This window comes from Dendronephthya gigantea, unplaced genomic scaffold, assembly GCF_004324835.1.
Source record: "Dendronephthya gigantea isolate DGI-Jeju-01 unplaced genomic scaffold, DenGig_1.0 000058F, whole genome shotgun sequence".
NCBI lineage: Eukaryota > Metazoa > Cnidaria > Anthozoa > Malacalcyonacea > Nephtheidae > Dendronephthya > Dendronephthya gigantea.
The window spans coordinates 566,040-580,200 of NW_021163068.1; the positions used below are offsets into that span (position 1 = coordinate 566,040).

At 39.7% G+C, this 14,161-nt stretch overlaps 1 long non-coding RNA gene across 1 annotated transcript; it reads left to right on the top strand.

The window, feature by feature from the left end:
• Positions 1-6,165, top strand: LOC114529985. Its single transcript, XR_003687719.1, has 6 exons — positions 1-85; positions 1,350-1,445; positions 2,978-3,025; positions 4,799-4,861; positions 5,352-5,410; positions 5,916-6,165. It is a non-coding gene; the product is annotated as an uncharacterized LOC114529985 (long non-coding RNA).
• Positions 6,166-14,161: the final 7,996 nt, after the last annotated feature.

The window sequence follows — 14,161 nt, forward strand, 5'->3', positions numbered from 1 at the left end:
GAAGATTGTTTAACAAGTGCGAAGAGAAAAGGGGATAAAAGTTGTTTTCACAAACAAAGCAATCATATTATTGAAGTCTCAGTTGGTAAGTCGTTACTCATTCATTGTCATTGACCGTACTTTACGTCTTAAGTCGATTACCTTGTCGCAAGAGGTTGGAATCGTTGTAGAAAGTATTTCTAATCAGTATTGTGTAGACAGTATAGTCCTCTTAGTCTATGGTCTTATAAGATCCTTTAAACCTCTACGATATATTTATTATTACATATTATACCTCAAAGCGGTCTAATCCTTAGAATGTTGCCCAAAAGGCAAACGGAAACTGGTTACAGTGATTTAGTTCACATTTCTAGGATCATTTTGATATATCTAGCTTCAAAATCGAGGCTTTAGACGATATGCGTTGATTTGTTACATAAACATTCATAATCTGCATGATATATTATCGCATCGCTCACGGCAACGCTCATCGTTAAGATCTTATAATGGGCATTTCTCCGATTCTTTTGCACATCCTAATCCAAAAAAAGCTCAGAATTATGACAGAATAGTAATATGTAAAATTTAGACAGTCTAAAGACAACAGAGAACAACAGAGAATTAAAAACAAGGAATTCGAAAAGTATGCGGTTGCCATGGGTGAGTGGTTTGAGATAACGACGCGACCTAGTATTTTGACTTATACTACAAGTGCGGCTTATCAGTAAGATGTGACTATCTGCTGATTTTGATGTGTTATTTATATGACCTCTTCAAGTAGGTCCCTTCCATGACCCCATAAGTCCAAATGGAAAAGTGAATATTACATTGCCAAGAAATTCCTAGAGATTAGGGTGTCTAAATTCATCCGAACTGAGTTAGTTTATATTCCGCATACGTCATGAAAATGAAATTCAAGAAGGGTACGTGTTTTGGTATAACAACCTTGACTTGAACAATCTATGTTAAGTGAAACGGCAACTCGGTCGCTATCCTTGAAACAAATTGAAGCCAAAATTAAATATTTTATTTTATGTCTTACTATTTGGCGGTATCATTTTTACATTCCATTATTCTTATGAATATTGGGTTTATACCTTCTAAATATCGTCATATTTCATTCATTCATGCAATGTGCTTTCGTTTTTCTGCGAATAAGTTATTAATTTCACTCAGACCTATCGAAAATGAAATCGAAACCATATTGTAATGATAGTTTGGTATATTGCGTGACGACTGTAAATAAAAGCATTTTGTCCGAATGGCCAGAATCATTGTGTGTTCAAAAGGTATAACTGAATGTTAGATGATTGGGTACATTGAGTGGCATTGGCCTCTCATTCAGAATTTATATAGTGTGTTTTTTTTAGAAACGCCGGTAGAAGATTGTTTAACAAGTGCGAAGGGAAAAGGGGATTAAAGTTGTTTTCACAAACGAAGCAATCATATTGTTGAAGTCTCGGTTGGTAAGTCGTTACTCATTCATTGTCATTGACCGTACTTTACGTCTTGAGTCGATTACCTTGTCGGGCGATGTTGGAATTGTTGTAGGAAAGTATTTCTAATCAGTATTGTACAGTCCTCTTAGTCTATGGGTCTTCCAAATTCTGAAGCAATACAGAAACCGAAGAAAGACGTACTAATGAGATCGCGTATGCTCCTACGCCTCGGCATATACCTTTAGGACAGTGGAGCTTGATTTATTATTATAGTCCACAAGTTACAACATTCTCATGATGAGTTGGATTAAGGCATGGAAGTATTTATCAGCATCAAAATACCTTTTTAGAACAGCTTGTCATAGTGTGACGTAGCACCACTCAATCGAAATTTTTTAAGGGTGGGTCGTTTGCCGTGGGTTGAAAACCTACCATTTTCATGCCGGATATTAGCTGTTATGGGGACTTCGCTTTTAACGGCCAAAATGGCTAAATCGGTCATATTTTGAGGGTAGTTTTTTCGGTGTAAAGGAAAATACCCAATGTATTGCATGTTACACATCCAGTTAGTGACCTTTAAAACAATCTACATGCATGCGGGCTTGCCGGAACCATTTAGAAAAAAGGGCGTGGTCCCAACTTGCAGCACATTTTCTTCCTTCAGCGAAACAAATTTCAACAAGGAATAATCCATGGCCTTGACCATGACTTGCACATGACTATGACCATGGCTTGCACTTGACCATGGCTATGACTTGCACATGACTATGGCCATGACCTGTACATGACTATGACCATGACTTGCACATGACTATGACCATGGCTTGCACATGACTATGACATGACTTGCACATGACTATGACTATGAATTGCACATGACTATGACCATGAATTGCACATGACTATGACCATGACCATGACCATGACCTGTACATGACTATGACCATGACCTGCACATGACTATGACCATGACCTGCACATGACTATGACCATGACTTGCACATGACTATGATCATGGCCTGCACTTGACCATGGCCATGACCTGCATATATGAAGACAGAATGGTTTAAACGAACGGCTTAAAATAGATGTCTTTTTGACTATTTTAGCCAGTAAATTAATAAGTCTTAACTATCAGTCAGATTATTATTTGTAAACAGTCAAAAAAAATTATTGCTTGATTTTGTACAGTTACACGTCTGGGGCCGGTTGTTCAAAAGCCGGTTAGCTTAACCCAGGGTTAACTCAAATTTTCACATCAATATTTCTATGAAATTGAACATGTTTTTTTCATTAATATTTTGTGGATCAGTAGAAGTCTTCTTTTGTGAAATCTTGAAACAAACAGCGGTGCAGAAGCATATAAACCAAAACAGCGGAGTAAAATTTAACCCAGGGTTAGCGCTAACCCAGCTTTGAACAACCGGCCCCAGATGTAACTATTTTTTATAAAGACTTAAAAATAATAATAGTAATACTGACCATGAACGTGACCATGACCATGATTTGCACATGACTATGAAACTGGTGTTTTACTTTTTTTCTTCAAATTCTTGCAGACAAAATGGCATGCAGCTCAAAGACACCCTCGAGAAGTAGAGATGACGGTCAGTATAGAGCAAATAACATTAGCCTATAAAAGCATCAATTTAGAATTGAAACTGTTTGTAGCAGGATATACGAAGCTTGCAAATTCTATATTGTACCGTAGGCGGCACAGAAATCAGTTTGGTAACGTTATTTATCAATTATGTAAATACATTTTCGATTTAAATCTGGCTAATGCTTGTCCTAGTCACTGACCTCGATGCATGCATGAATAGTCGGTACAGTCGTACAATCTTATAACATGACAAAGTATACGCAGATCTCACGCGGAAAATTTGCTCAACGTGACCCTGAAAACCGAAGTATCAAAGTACATTCAAATACATACTAGAATTCTTTCAAAAGCAATTCGCGGGTTTATGCAATTTGTGGGATTTTTTAATTACGTGTTAGATTCCACACAGAATTGCAACGCACTTATATTATTTACGCCTACTTGTGCCTTATTTTTCGTTTTCAGTGCACGTGCTTTGTCTATATATGTGTTGTTATAAAAGTCATGTAAGCTACTGTCCTCAAAGAACTTTTTGCGTTCGAAGAAGGAGAACGCTTCCTAGCCGTGTCATATCGAGATTTGCGATGTCAGATTTGCCTCGTTCTGATGTGTCGCCATAGTAACTGGAGACCATGTGCTCGCTCTACTTTGACAGCCATCACTGTTGTTAAATTACTCATTTTGCGGGTAACCTTTTGTATCACATACGCTGTGATCGAGCCTGTGACCTTATAATGTTAACATTTTTGTTAATGATCGTTAACCGAAATCAACACATTTCGAACGCACATCACTAATCTGTGATTACTGCTAGTTGTAAATCCTGTCTTTAAAACTTTTATATCCTGTTAGGACTGACCCTCCCTCCCTGGTGGTAGTTAATTTGAAGTAAATTTACCTTAATTGTGAAATCCCTGAAAAAACCCACTGACGTGTTGATGCAATCTTTGCTTCAATCTGTTGGATCACCCGACCAGAAATTAAATACAACATGGCGAGAGGCATTAAAGGCGCATATACAATGAGGCTTATTCGCACAGTCAAAACGCGAGAAATATACAAGAAAAACACGGCTTACCTTACTTGCCCATTCGTGTTTGATATTCTCTCACCAAGTTTTCAACAATTTTCACAAGGAGGCAAGATAAGACCTATTTCAAATAGCTGGTTCCATATGTTATTGAAATTGTACAACAACGTTGAGTGACAAGTTTAGGTCCGTATAATATCGTCATATTACAACCTTTTCGTGTCCAAAAGTCTTGTTAGTCCGAATAATGATCAACCCGATATGTGTAAAAAATACGCAACGTTCTGTAACTTAAACTGGTTTCAAATGGCGTTACAGATTTTTCTCGTAGCTAATCTGAAGGCCTACTCCTGGTTATGCTAATATTTTTGTGTTTGTTCACTCGGAAAACAATCAATTTCTAAAGGAATGAATAATTATGATAACTTTGCTTTAATTGTTAAAATTCTATCGTCTGGCTGGCTACACCACTGCGCAAAACATTTAGCATTTTATTTCTTGTTATGCAATGTGATTTGATATGAATGATATACTTGTAAATTACTTTTTTCTTAAGCAAAACCTAGCAAGGTTACGTCATTCTCGCGTGCGCCCGCAATCTAATAATACAACAACCGCTGACTGTATCAAATTTCTGGCCAGGTTTCAAATTATATAAGAGAAATTTATAAAATAGCAGGCAAGATTGCATGGAATCAATTAATTAGCTATAATTGCAATTAGGAATGTCAATGTTCAATTTACTAGGTTTCAGGCAACTGTTGCCATGGTTGAACGGGGGAAGGTCATATTTACAAGCAAAACAGCAAGGTAAATATCATAGAGTATACTTAAACAATGCGGGTAGAATTTGATGAATTTCAAAAAATTAGCACTTCACATTGTAGTTTAATGTGAACTTTGTTCAACCCTGCAGTATTTTTCGACAGCAAGGTTTTATTCTCAAAAAGAATATATTTATTTTCTATATAGTTATTCCATTCTGTTCAATAAGTTAATAGTTAAGTAAATTAGCTTGTAGGTACACCACGTCGATATGTAACACTGCAAAGCTTTCGGTTCGTATTTTAACGTGCTTGTGAAATTAACAAATTAAGCTTAATGCATATTAGGACATGTGTGTAACAAAGTTATGAAGTTACTAATTAACAAAATTATTATTAACAATTAATGAGACCTTTATGGAGAATTACAGATGTATACATGTGACCAAAATACTGCGCAATGATTGCAAGTTAGACTCATTAATTATTCATGAATTTCACAATTAATAATAATAATCTTAATTTTCTCTCAATAGACTTTCGAACAGTAATCTTTCCAGGAATGCTGGGCGAACAAAATAAAGCTGCCGTCGAGGTAATGAAATTGTTATGCATTTAGTTGATGGTGTTCGTCCAGCTACTTCAATTACCCATAACAAAAAAATGGCGGATGTACTTTTACCAGAATGCATTGCGCTCGGAAATGGTTTAAAAAAGCGCTGACGTCTTTTAAAGGACAAACATAAAACAGGAAGTTATTTTCTTCGCTGTGTTAAAATTTCACGTCATTAAGAGTTTTTCTTGCCATCTTTTTTCAATCAATCGTTCTTAATGCCTGCAATGCATTCTGGTAAAATGTACATGCCGCCACGAATTTCAAAAAAATTAGTACTTCACATTGTAGTCAGGGGCGAAACTATTACATTTAATGTGAACTTTGATCAAGCTCTGCAGTATTTTGAACATGCCGCCATCTTTTTCGTTACGGTCAATTGTAAAACACGTTCTGCTGAAAGATATCTTTTTATTCGTCGAAATAAAAAGAAATTCGTTTCACTAAAAGGCAGCGTTTTTAAAACAATTAATGCTTCATTTTTTAGCACACAAGTGCCGAATTGGTTGCAATGGCGAAACAAGCTTTGTCTAGAGCGGAGCTAGATATTGCTGAAAAACACTGTTCTCAAGCCGTACGAAAGCAAATACTAGAGAACAGGTCGACTGAGGTGAGCTGGCAGCCACATTTCTGCCTAGGGGAAGTCTTGGAGACGAAAGCAGCGAAAATTACTGGGAATTCTTTAGAAAAGCAGAGACTTCTTCTTCAAGCAGGGGCGCTGTACAACTTCGTGAAGAACTGCATAAAGAAAGGTCGTGCCGGCACGGATTGCTTGATTGAGACAATGAAGCGGTGTCTAAACGACTGCTGGGTATTGAAAACAACTTAGTGTTATCAGCTGAAGGAGATCCACTTCGATGTGATTTTGACTCAGAACTTGACAAGAAGGAGCTGGAGGAACTACGAGACGAGGCGAAAGAATATTTGGAATCGTTGAAACAGAAAAGGTCAGCCTACGATAGCCAAGAGCACGAAAAGCCGGAGAAGAAATTTGTTGAACGGGCATCGGAAATTAGGAAGTTATGTGAAAGAATATCATCAAGAGTGAAACGTTTCCTGAGCAGAGTTATCAGTCAATGCGTCCAGGTGTTAGGAGATCCGCCATGCGACTACGAAGTTGTTGTTCTGGGGTCTTTGGCCCGAGACGAAATGACGCCATACTCCGATCTTGAATGGGCCATATTGATAAGTTCAGAGGAAGTGAAATGCAAAGTGTTCTTTCGTAATTTAACGAACTTGGTTCACTTACAGGTAAGTAAATGAATCCCATTTCATTGTCGGTATAAAAACTGTAGGCTTTTAGCGTGGCAACGTGGCTAGGGATATTTTATGAGGTAGGGCTCGCTTTGATAATTTTGCATGTCTAACGTCAGGATGTACACCTAAAGGGGAAACGTAAATTTGTGTTTAAATCTAATAAATCATTGATCAATTTGAACTTCAAATCTCCTCCAGTCAATTTGCAGTATACTAGATCAGGTGGATACTTCCTTGAAAAGCATTTAGGATGAGTCTTTGGCATACCAGCAAGGGTACAGTCAACCTCCTAGCCAAAATCCATCTGTCTTAATGGATCACTCGCATAATAGACCAACTTTTGACTCAAGCAAAAAAAACTGCCAAGTTTGGCTGCGAAATATTGTAAAGTGTACCGAAGATATAGCCAAGCGAACTTGTATACTCTTAGCCGAAAGAGTGTAATTAAATTAATTACACATTTTCGCCCGTAATACAGAAGTGTACAAAAATTGATTACTTCACACACTTTACATGGCTATATTTTCCGTACTACCCGACATTTTGCAGCCAAACTTGGCAATTATGCTAATTCCAATATGCCCTTCCCTTCTTAGCTGTGGTGATTTTTTCCCTTCTTGTTACCTACTTGAAAAGTTGGTCTATCATTCTGCAAGATATGCAATGTATCTAACCTAAGACTGCTTTTCCCGCAGATAATCAACCTCGGGGAAACTATTCTACCAAGCATGGGTATCAAAGCATTGAGCGGTGAATGGTTTTACGACAATGTAACACCGAGGGGGATATCCTTTGACGGATTCCTTCCACAGGCATGCAAGACTCCGTTGGGAAACATAAAAGATTTCGAGTTAATTCATTGCCCGGCTAAAATGGCAGAGTTCCAGAGCGACTCTTGGTGTCAAAAAAATCCAAATCTTGCAGATATTCTGTTAACTGTTGCTCCACTAGAATCGAATGGGCAAACAAAATTGATCGAGGAATACAGAGCACAGCTGGAAAAATATTTGTGTTCTTCGTGTGATCTTAGTAATTGCCATGACAACTATATTTCTACCGGGAATCCTCCATGTCGTGGGGTGTGTAGAGGAATGGCTGGACTTCGAAAGGATTTTTCGCGCTATGAAAAGATGTTACCCAGCATTGACAAGATGCATGAAGACGGCAAACTGTACGATGTTAAAAAGGAGATTTATCGTTTAGTGGATCGTGTGTTTGCAGGTCTTGCATCATTCTTCGGGATCAGGGTGAACGGGGCATTCAAGATTCTCGATGAGCTTGAAAGGAACGGGATAATCACATCTGCAGGCCGGGAAAATTTAGCCAGTGCAGCAGGCATTGCTCTCGAACTGAGAATAAAAACGTACCTTGAAGCCGGAAAACAGGGAGAGCTGGTCATTGCAAACACCATTGATAAAGATGAGGCAATTGCAAGCAATTTTGAAACGTTTTATTGTTTGCTGAATGAAGAAGAACTGTTTCACATTTTCTTCGTTGCAACGCCTTTGTACAAAGCTATTCGACAATGCTGTATATTGGACGGAAACAATTCAAGTTCGTTTGCGGAACAGACGTTTTTTGACTGCTCTCCCGCCGTTAGGGGTCATGTTTATAGTCGTATCCTGAAGTACGAGAAAGCTCTTGAGTGTTACGAAAATGCACTGGAAGAAAACCCCGAAGATGTAGAGATGCAACTTCGCACATTTTATTATCAGCTGGAATTGGACAGGAGTGCGGAAATGGCTCTCCGCGTAGAGAAACAACTTGAAGCTTTAATTCGTAGACTGTGCAAGAAGCATGGCCTTCCAGAAGGGAATGTCGATCAAAATGGGCACTTCGTTCCGCCGATAGACATTATTTCAATGCAAAATGAACCAGATAGCAGATGGGAATTACTTAGGGTCTTGGAACAATTGCGCGTCTTCCACGTTTGCCAAGGAAATTTAGAAGTGGCTCAACACATTGCCGATCATTGTACGATCGTCGGTCAGTCCGCGGACTTGCCGACTTACTTCAGCCTTATGCGAATGACTGATAAGCAAGTAAACCGAGAAGAATTGGAAAAACTTGTTGCTTATCTCGGGATGCTTGTAGAAGAAGAAGGCATTTCCACTCAGAGCGTTGTATTGTTAAACGAGCTCGGTGGTTTATTGATTGAACAAGAGAATTTTCAGCAAGCTTACCAGTGTTTACAACGAGCACTCGCGATGGAACGTACTCTTTTCATTTCTAACTACAACCCACAAACCAAGATAACGTTAACTTATCTTGGAATAATCACATTAAATCTAGGCCTGTACCAGGAAGGTAAAGTTTATTACGAAGAGCTTCTTCAATTACGCAAGTCCCTGAATGGTGAAAGCGACGAAAAATTGATCGAAAATCAAATGATGGTAGGAATCCTCTGCCTCCACACCAACCACAATGAGGAAGCTATTTCCTATTTCAAGGACGTTTTAGCACTTTTAAAAAGTGACAGTTTCAAGCGAGAGTCGTTTTTGGAATGCATAACTCATGGTATGCTAGCGATTGCCTGGAACGCTTTAAATGAGTCAGAAAAAGCGCTGAACTCCTCGATGGTTGCGCAAGAGTGTTTAAAGAGGATAACTAACTTGGACATAAAAGTGCCTCTAACCTGTGCTGCTGCTGCCGATAACCTTTTCATGTTTGGAAGACACGAGGATGCGGTACTTCTGATAAAAAGGAGCCTCGAAGACCCCAATTCCGAGCTTAAAGCGCGCCACAAAGCTCAGTATCTTAAATTTCTCGGACAATTTTACGTTCAACAAGGTCTTCCTTTACAAGCAGAGCCCTTCTATAGGGAGGCTCTGGACTGTTTCCTGGTCGATAATGAAAATACGTGCGCAATTGTTGAGTGCTTGTTTGAGCTTTCCACCATAATGTTTGGAAAAGGTGATTCAACAGAGGTGAAAAGCTTGTTGAAAGAAGCATGGAAGTATGCCTCAAAGGTCACCGGAGACAGGCAATCATGCGACTATATAAGGAGGATTGGGATGCTTTGGGTCTCTCTGGGTGACGCCGATCATGCCCTTGTGTTTTATGAGGAGGCACTAGCCAACTACAAGAAGTCGAGTGCCCTAGTAAATGCTCCATTATTCGAATCCGAGCTGCACATTAACGTTGGGGATATGACAAATGTGACAAATGAAATGGATTCTGATGTCCCGTTGTCCTCAGAAAAGACACAGAATTCTCAGCGGGTTCACTACGACCGCGCTGAAGAGGTTCTCCAACATCAAATCTCACTTGGGAATGTAAATGGCATGGTCGCTTTCATGTTGGTCTTCCTGGCATCAAAATATAGTGTATTTGATTTTGTCAAGGAAGAAGAGAAACTCTTGCTTGAAGCGTTGGAGATATGCAAAAGTATCGATGTTGATACACGTGAAGTTGAGGCTGCCGCCCTGACCGCACTTTCGGATACAAAATGGCATTCTGGGGATCACCTCTCCTCTTTCAGTTTGCTGGAACGCTCGTTGAGAATTGAGATGGAATTGAATGAATCAGGTACAAACTATTCGCACATCCCAGACCTACTTCTCAGACTAACTCGGTTACATTTAAACGTAAAAGACAATACGCTGTTAGGAGAAATAACCGAGCGTGTTCTGGATTTTGTTGACCTGGTTGAATACCAGGATTTCCCTAAGGAAAATGCAGGGATGTGCCTATGGTCAGCATTCGTTCTGTATTCGTCCTTGGACAAATTGTTACATGCGTACAATGCTCTTGAACGCGCAAATGAACTTTTCAATGCAGCCGAGCGGGAAAGTACTGCGGAGAATGAATTGCAAGCGGCGTTTGCAAAACGCCTTTTCACATTATACCCCTATTCCAGGCATACTCAAGAGTTGATCGCCAACGACCTAGCACCTTTAGCCTTCCCTGGGGCTACAGACCAGCTTGTTGAAGCAGTATCGTCAGTTGTTACACGCTCTGATGACGCTAAAATAACAGCAAAGAAAAAAGAAACGAGTTCACGCGAAGCGAAACAGTTTTCCGCAAACTCCATCATCGGGCGCGTTGTGCATAATGTAACAACGAAGCTGTTTGAGTTTTTACCCTCAGATGATGGAAACTCGGATCTCGATTCATTGCTTTTCGATTTTTGCGAAGAAATTGTCGCAACAGAAACACAGAACATAATGGCAAAGAAAAAAAAGCAATCAAAAAGAACCCAGAATTTCGAAGAGAGAATAGATATGTTGCACAAGCTGGCTGAGAATGTAAATAGCGATTTAAAGACTGGAAATATTTTGCAGGCATCCAGAACCATTCGTGGACGTTTAAAGCCATTTGTCGTGTCTCTCTTCCAAAATAACTGCCCAGAGAATATCGATCCTGCTGAATATTTGTTCAATGAAGCACTCGAGGCGAAGAAAAGCCACGAATCAATGATGATGTTGGTGTACCTACATCTCACCGACTCCTTTCCCTCTCAACCACAAACTAAAGCTAAAATTTCTAAAAGGCGAGGGGATTGCAATATGTCTGAGAGAAATTATCGCACGGCAGCCCTATGTTTTGTCGACGCAGCTAATTGTTATGCTGAGGCAAAAACACCTTGTGTCCAAACAGAACATTTGGAAGTTTTGACAGAATTAGCGAGAAGTCATATGCTCTGCGATGATTATAAAGCTGCTTGGAAGACCTGTCAAGAGGGCATGCATTTGTTTGGCGCTTCTGTATCGAAAGAAGAGAACTTTCTGCCCCTTCAGACGAAGTTGTTTTCACAAGCTGCCCAATGTTTGATGAGTTTAGCAACTGCGGATCACGAACTTGAAGAAGTGGTTTCCATCTGCAAACGAGGACTTGTATCTATCGAGATGCTGCACTGCAGCACGCGGCCAAAAGAATTGGTAAAATATGTGAAGTTGAATTATAAACTTCGACGATGTTTAGTTACAGCTCTTTCCCGTTTAAACAAGGTAGACGAGTCGCGAAAAATAGCGCATGAGATTGTTGAGTCTCTTAAAGATATGGCTGGCGTTCTCAATAAAGAAGCAGACGTTAACGATACCGATCTGTTTTTGGTTACAGCACTTACCCTTCTACACAAGGTAGACAAGTGCAAAAAAATAGCCGATGTGGTTGATGAGCCTCCTGAAGATATACCTGAAGATATAGCTTGCGTTCTCGATGAAGATGAAGATGTAAACGATACTGATCTGGATGCTGATGATTTAAATATATGTTGTTGCCTCTATTCCTGGATTGGACAGGCTCAAATATTGTGTGGAGACAACAATGCTGCCCTAATATGGTTAGCAAAGTCTCTTTCGAAATTCTTAGCATCGGGGCTCCCAGATACAATCTCCATGGAGCAGGAATTCGTGGAATTATTAGATGCAATCACGGTAGCGAAGGTACATTTCACACAGTCGAATGTCACAGCATTTGAAGAAACGATTGAACTCTGCATGCAGATATTACTGAAAATTACAGATGGCGTGAATATGCTCCCCAGATTTTTCGAGGTTGTGGCAAAACTTTACGTTGACCGTGGAGGAGAGGAAGCAGCGGTTATGCTACACGAGAGAGCGCTGAGTGTCGTAGATTGCACTGGGAATTTTTCGGATGTGAAGAAAGCTCGCGATGCGATAACAACTTTGCTTGGACATTGTCACAGACGCCAGTCCATAAAAAACACGGGAAAAGGCACCGTCGAGGAGAGAAACCTAGCTGAGAAATTTTATCAACTTGGTTTAGACAGTGCAGAAAACATTCCTCTTAAAATAAGCTACGTCGGCCTTCTCTATGATCAGGAGTGTTTTGAAGAAGCCGACAAAGTGCTGAGGAGGATAATTTCAGAGAATGATGAACTTTGGGATATTCAAATTTCCTTCTCGTATTCTTCGCGCATCTTATGCAGTCCCGGCATAAAGAGATACATCGAAGACCACGGTGAATGCGTGACAACGGCGGGGATTTTGGCTTACAATTTACTGGTGCACGTCTGTGTCGCATTGGGGAGGAAGAAGGAAGCAGTGGCCACTTGCAAAAAGTTATCAGAGAAAGGAGAGGAGGTCGAAGTATTTGTCAAGAGTTCTTCGGTAATGAAGTATGTTTTGGGTTCCTGTCAAAAAGCGTTAGCAACCCTTATTGACGATCAATGTTTCTTGAAACTCGAGAATACCACTTTTCCGCTGTCCGATAGCGATCTTGATATACTGTACAGCAAGCTTGATGAGTGGACACCTGCCCTGGACCAGAGCGAGAAGACATCAGTCGAGTGGTTGTCGGGCGAGCTCGATGGATCTTTTTGTTGTGATATCGACTCACCCACCCTTCCCTTAGTCAGTTTGTCCACCGGTTCAAAGGGTGACACGGAGGAAGATCTAAATATTGATGTTCTCGAGATGATTCATGCTGAAGAAGGAATTTTTGACAAACCATTTGTCACACAAAAAGCCATTCTTAAACGGTGGACAATTGGAGACTTTTATAACGTTTACGAAACATTAGGAACGCTTATGTGTGCACGAGGAAGGTTAGATGGCGCAATTGAATGTTATGAATATTGTTTGGGCATGGACGAAGATTACAGTCACGGTAAAGATTTGGCGGCAGCCGTTGCTGAGCTTTATCAGGTGAAAGCGATGACAGCTCTAAACGAGGACAAGGCTTTGTACACAAGGTGGATGAGGGAAGCCGAAGAGTGTTTTAATAAACTTCGTCTGAAAGAAGAAAAAATGGATTCTTTTGTTGCGAGAGCCTTTGGTTCGTTCCTTTGCAGACAGGGACGTTTTGCAGAAGCTATCACCCAATTTCAAAATATTTTGGATGAGAAATCTGAGACGAAGATCACGATTACGTCCGTAGACAATTTGTTGATTAGCGTTTATCTTCAACGTGAAGTAGAAGCCAGAGGCAAACTGATCTTACCATTGGAGATTCTCGTTTATCATGAAATGGTTCCTGCGTTCTTGAAATTGAATAAAGTCGACAATGCACAAGAATCAGTACAGCAAATGGAGAAGCAGGTAAAACGGTATCGATCAGCGCCAGAATATGCTCTTATCCTTTCTGTCTTAGGATACACTCACAACGATGTTGGAAATACGAAAAAAGCGAAAGACATTTTCCTTTCTGTTCTCCAGATTATTCCAGGTCATAAGCCTGTGATTGATGCCCTGGAAACTTGACACTAATCTCAAAGAATCACGTTTACCATCTAAGATACAAAGCAAGAGTTGCTTCAAAAGTGGATAAAATTGAATTGATAAATTTCGTTGTAATTTTTTGTCGTTTGAATCATATGGATTACATAATTAATTTGCATACTTAATATAGGGCGAGAAGCATTGTCATTGATCACACACGCTTATTTTTAGACTGCTTTTAAATATGGCATAAAGCTTCATTATAACAACACTTTAATATAGACCAGTTTCAAAAGAAATCGACTATGTTTTGATCATGACGCTGTAAATACGCTTTGGTAACTAAAAAATT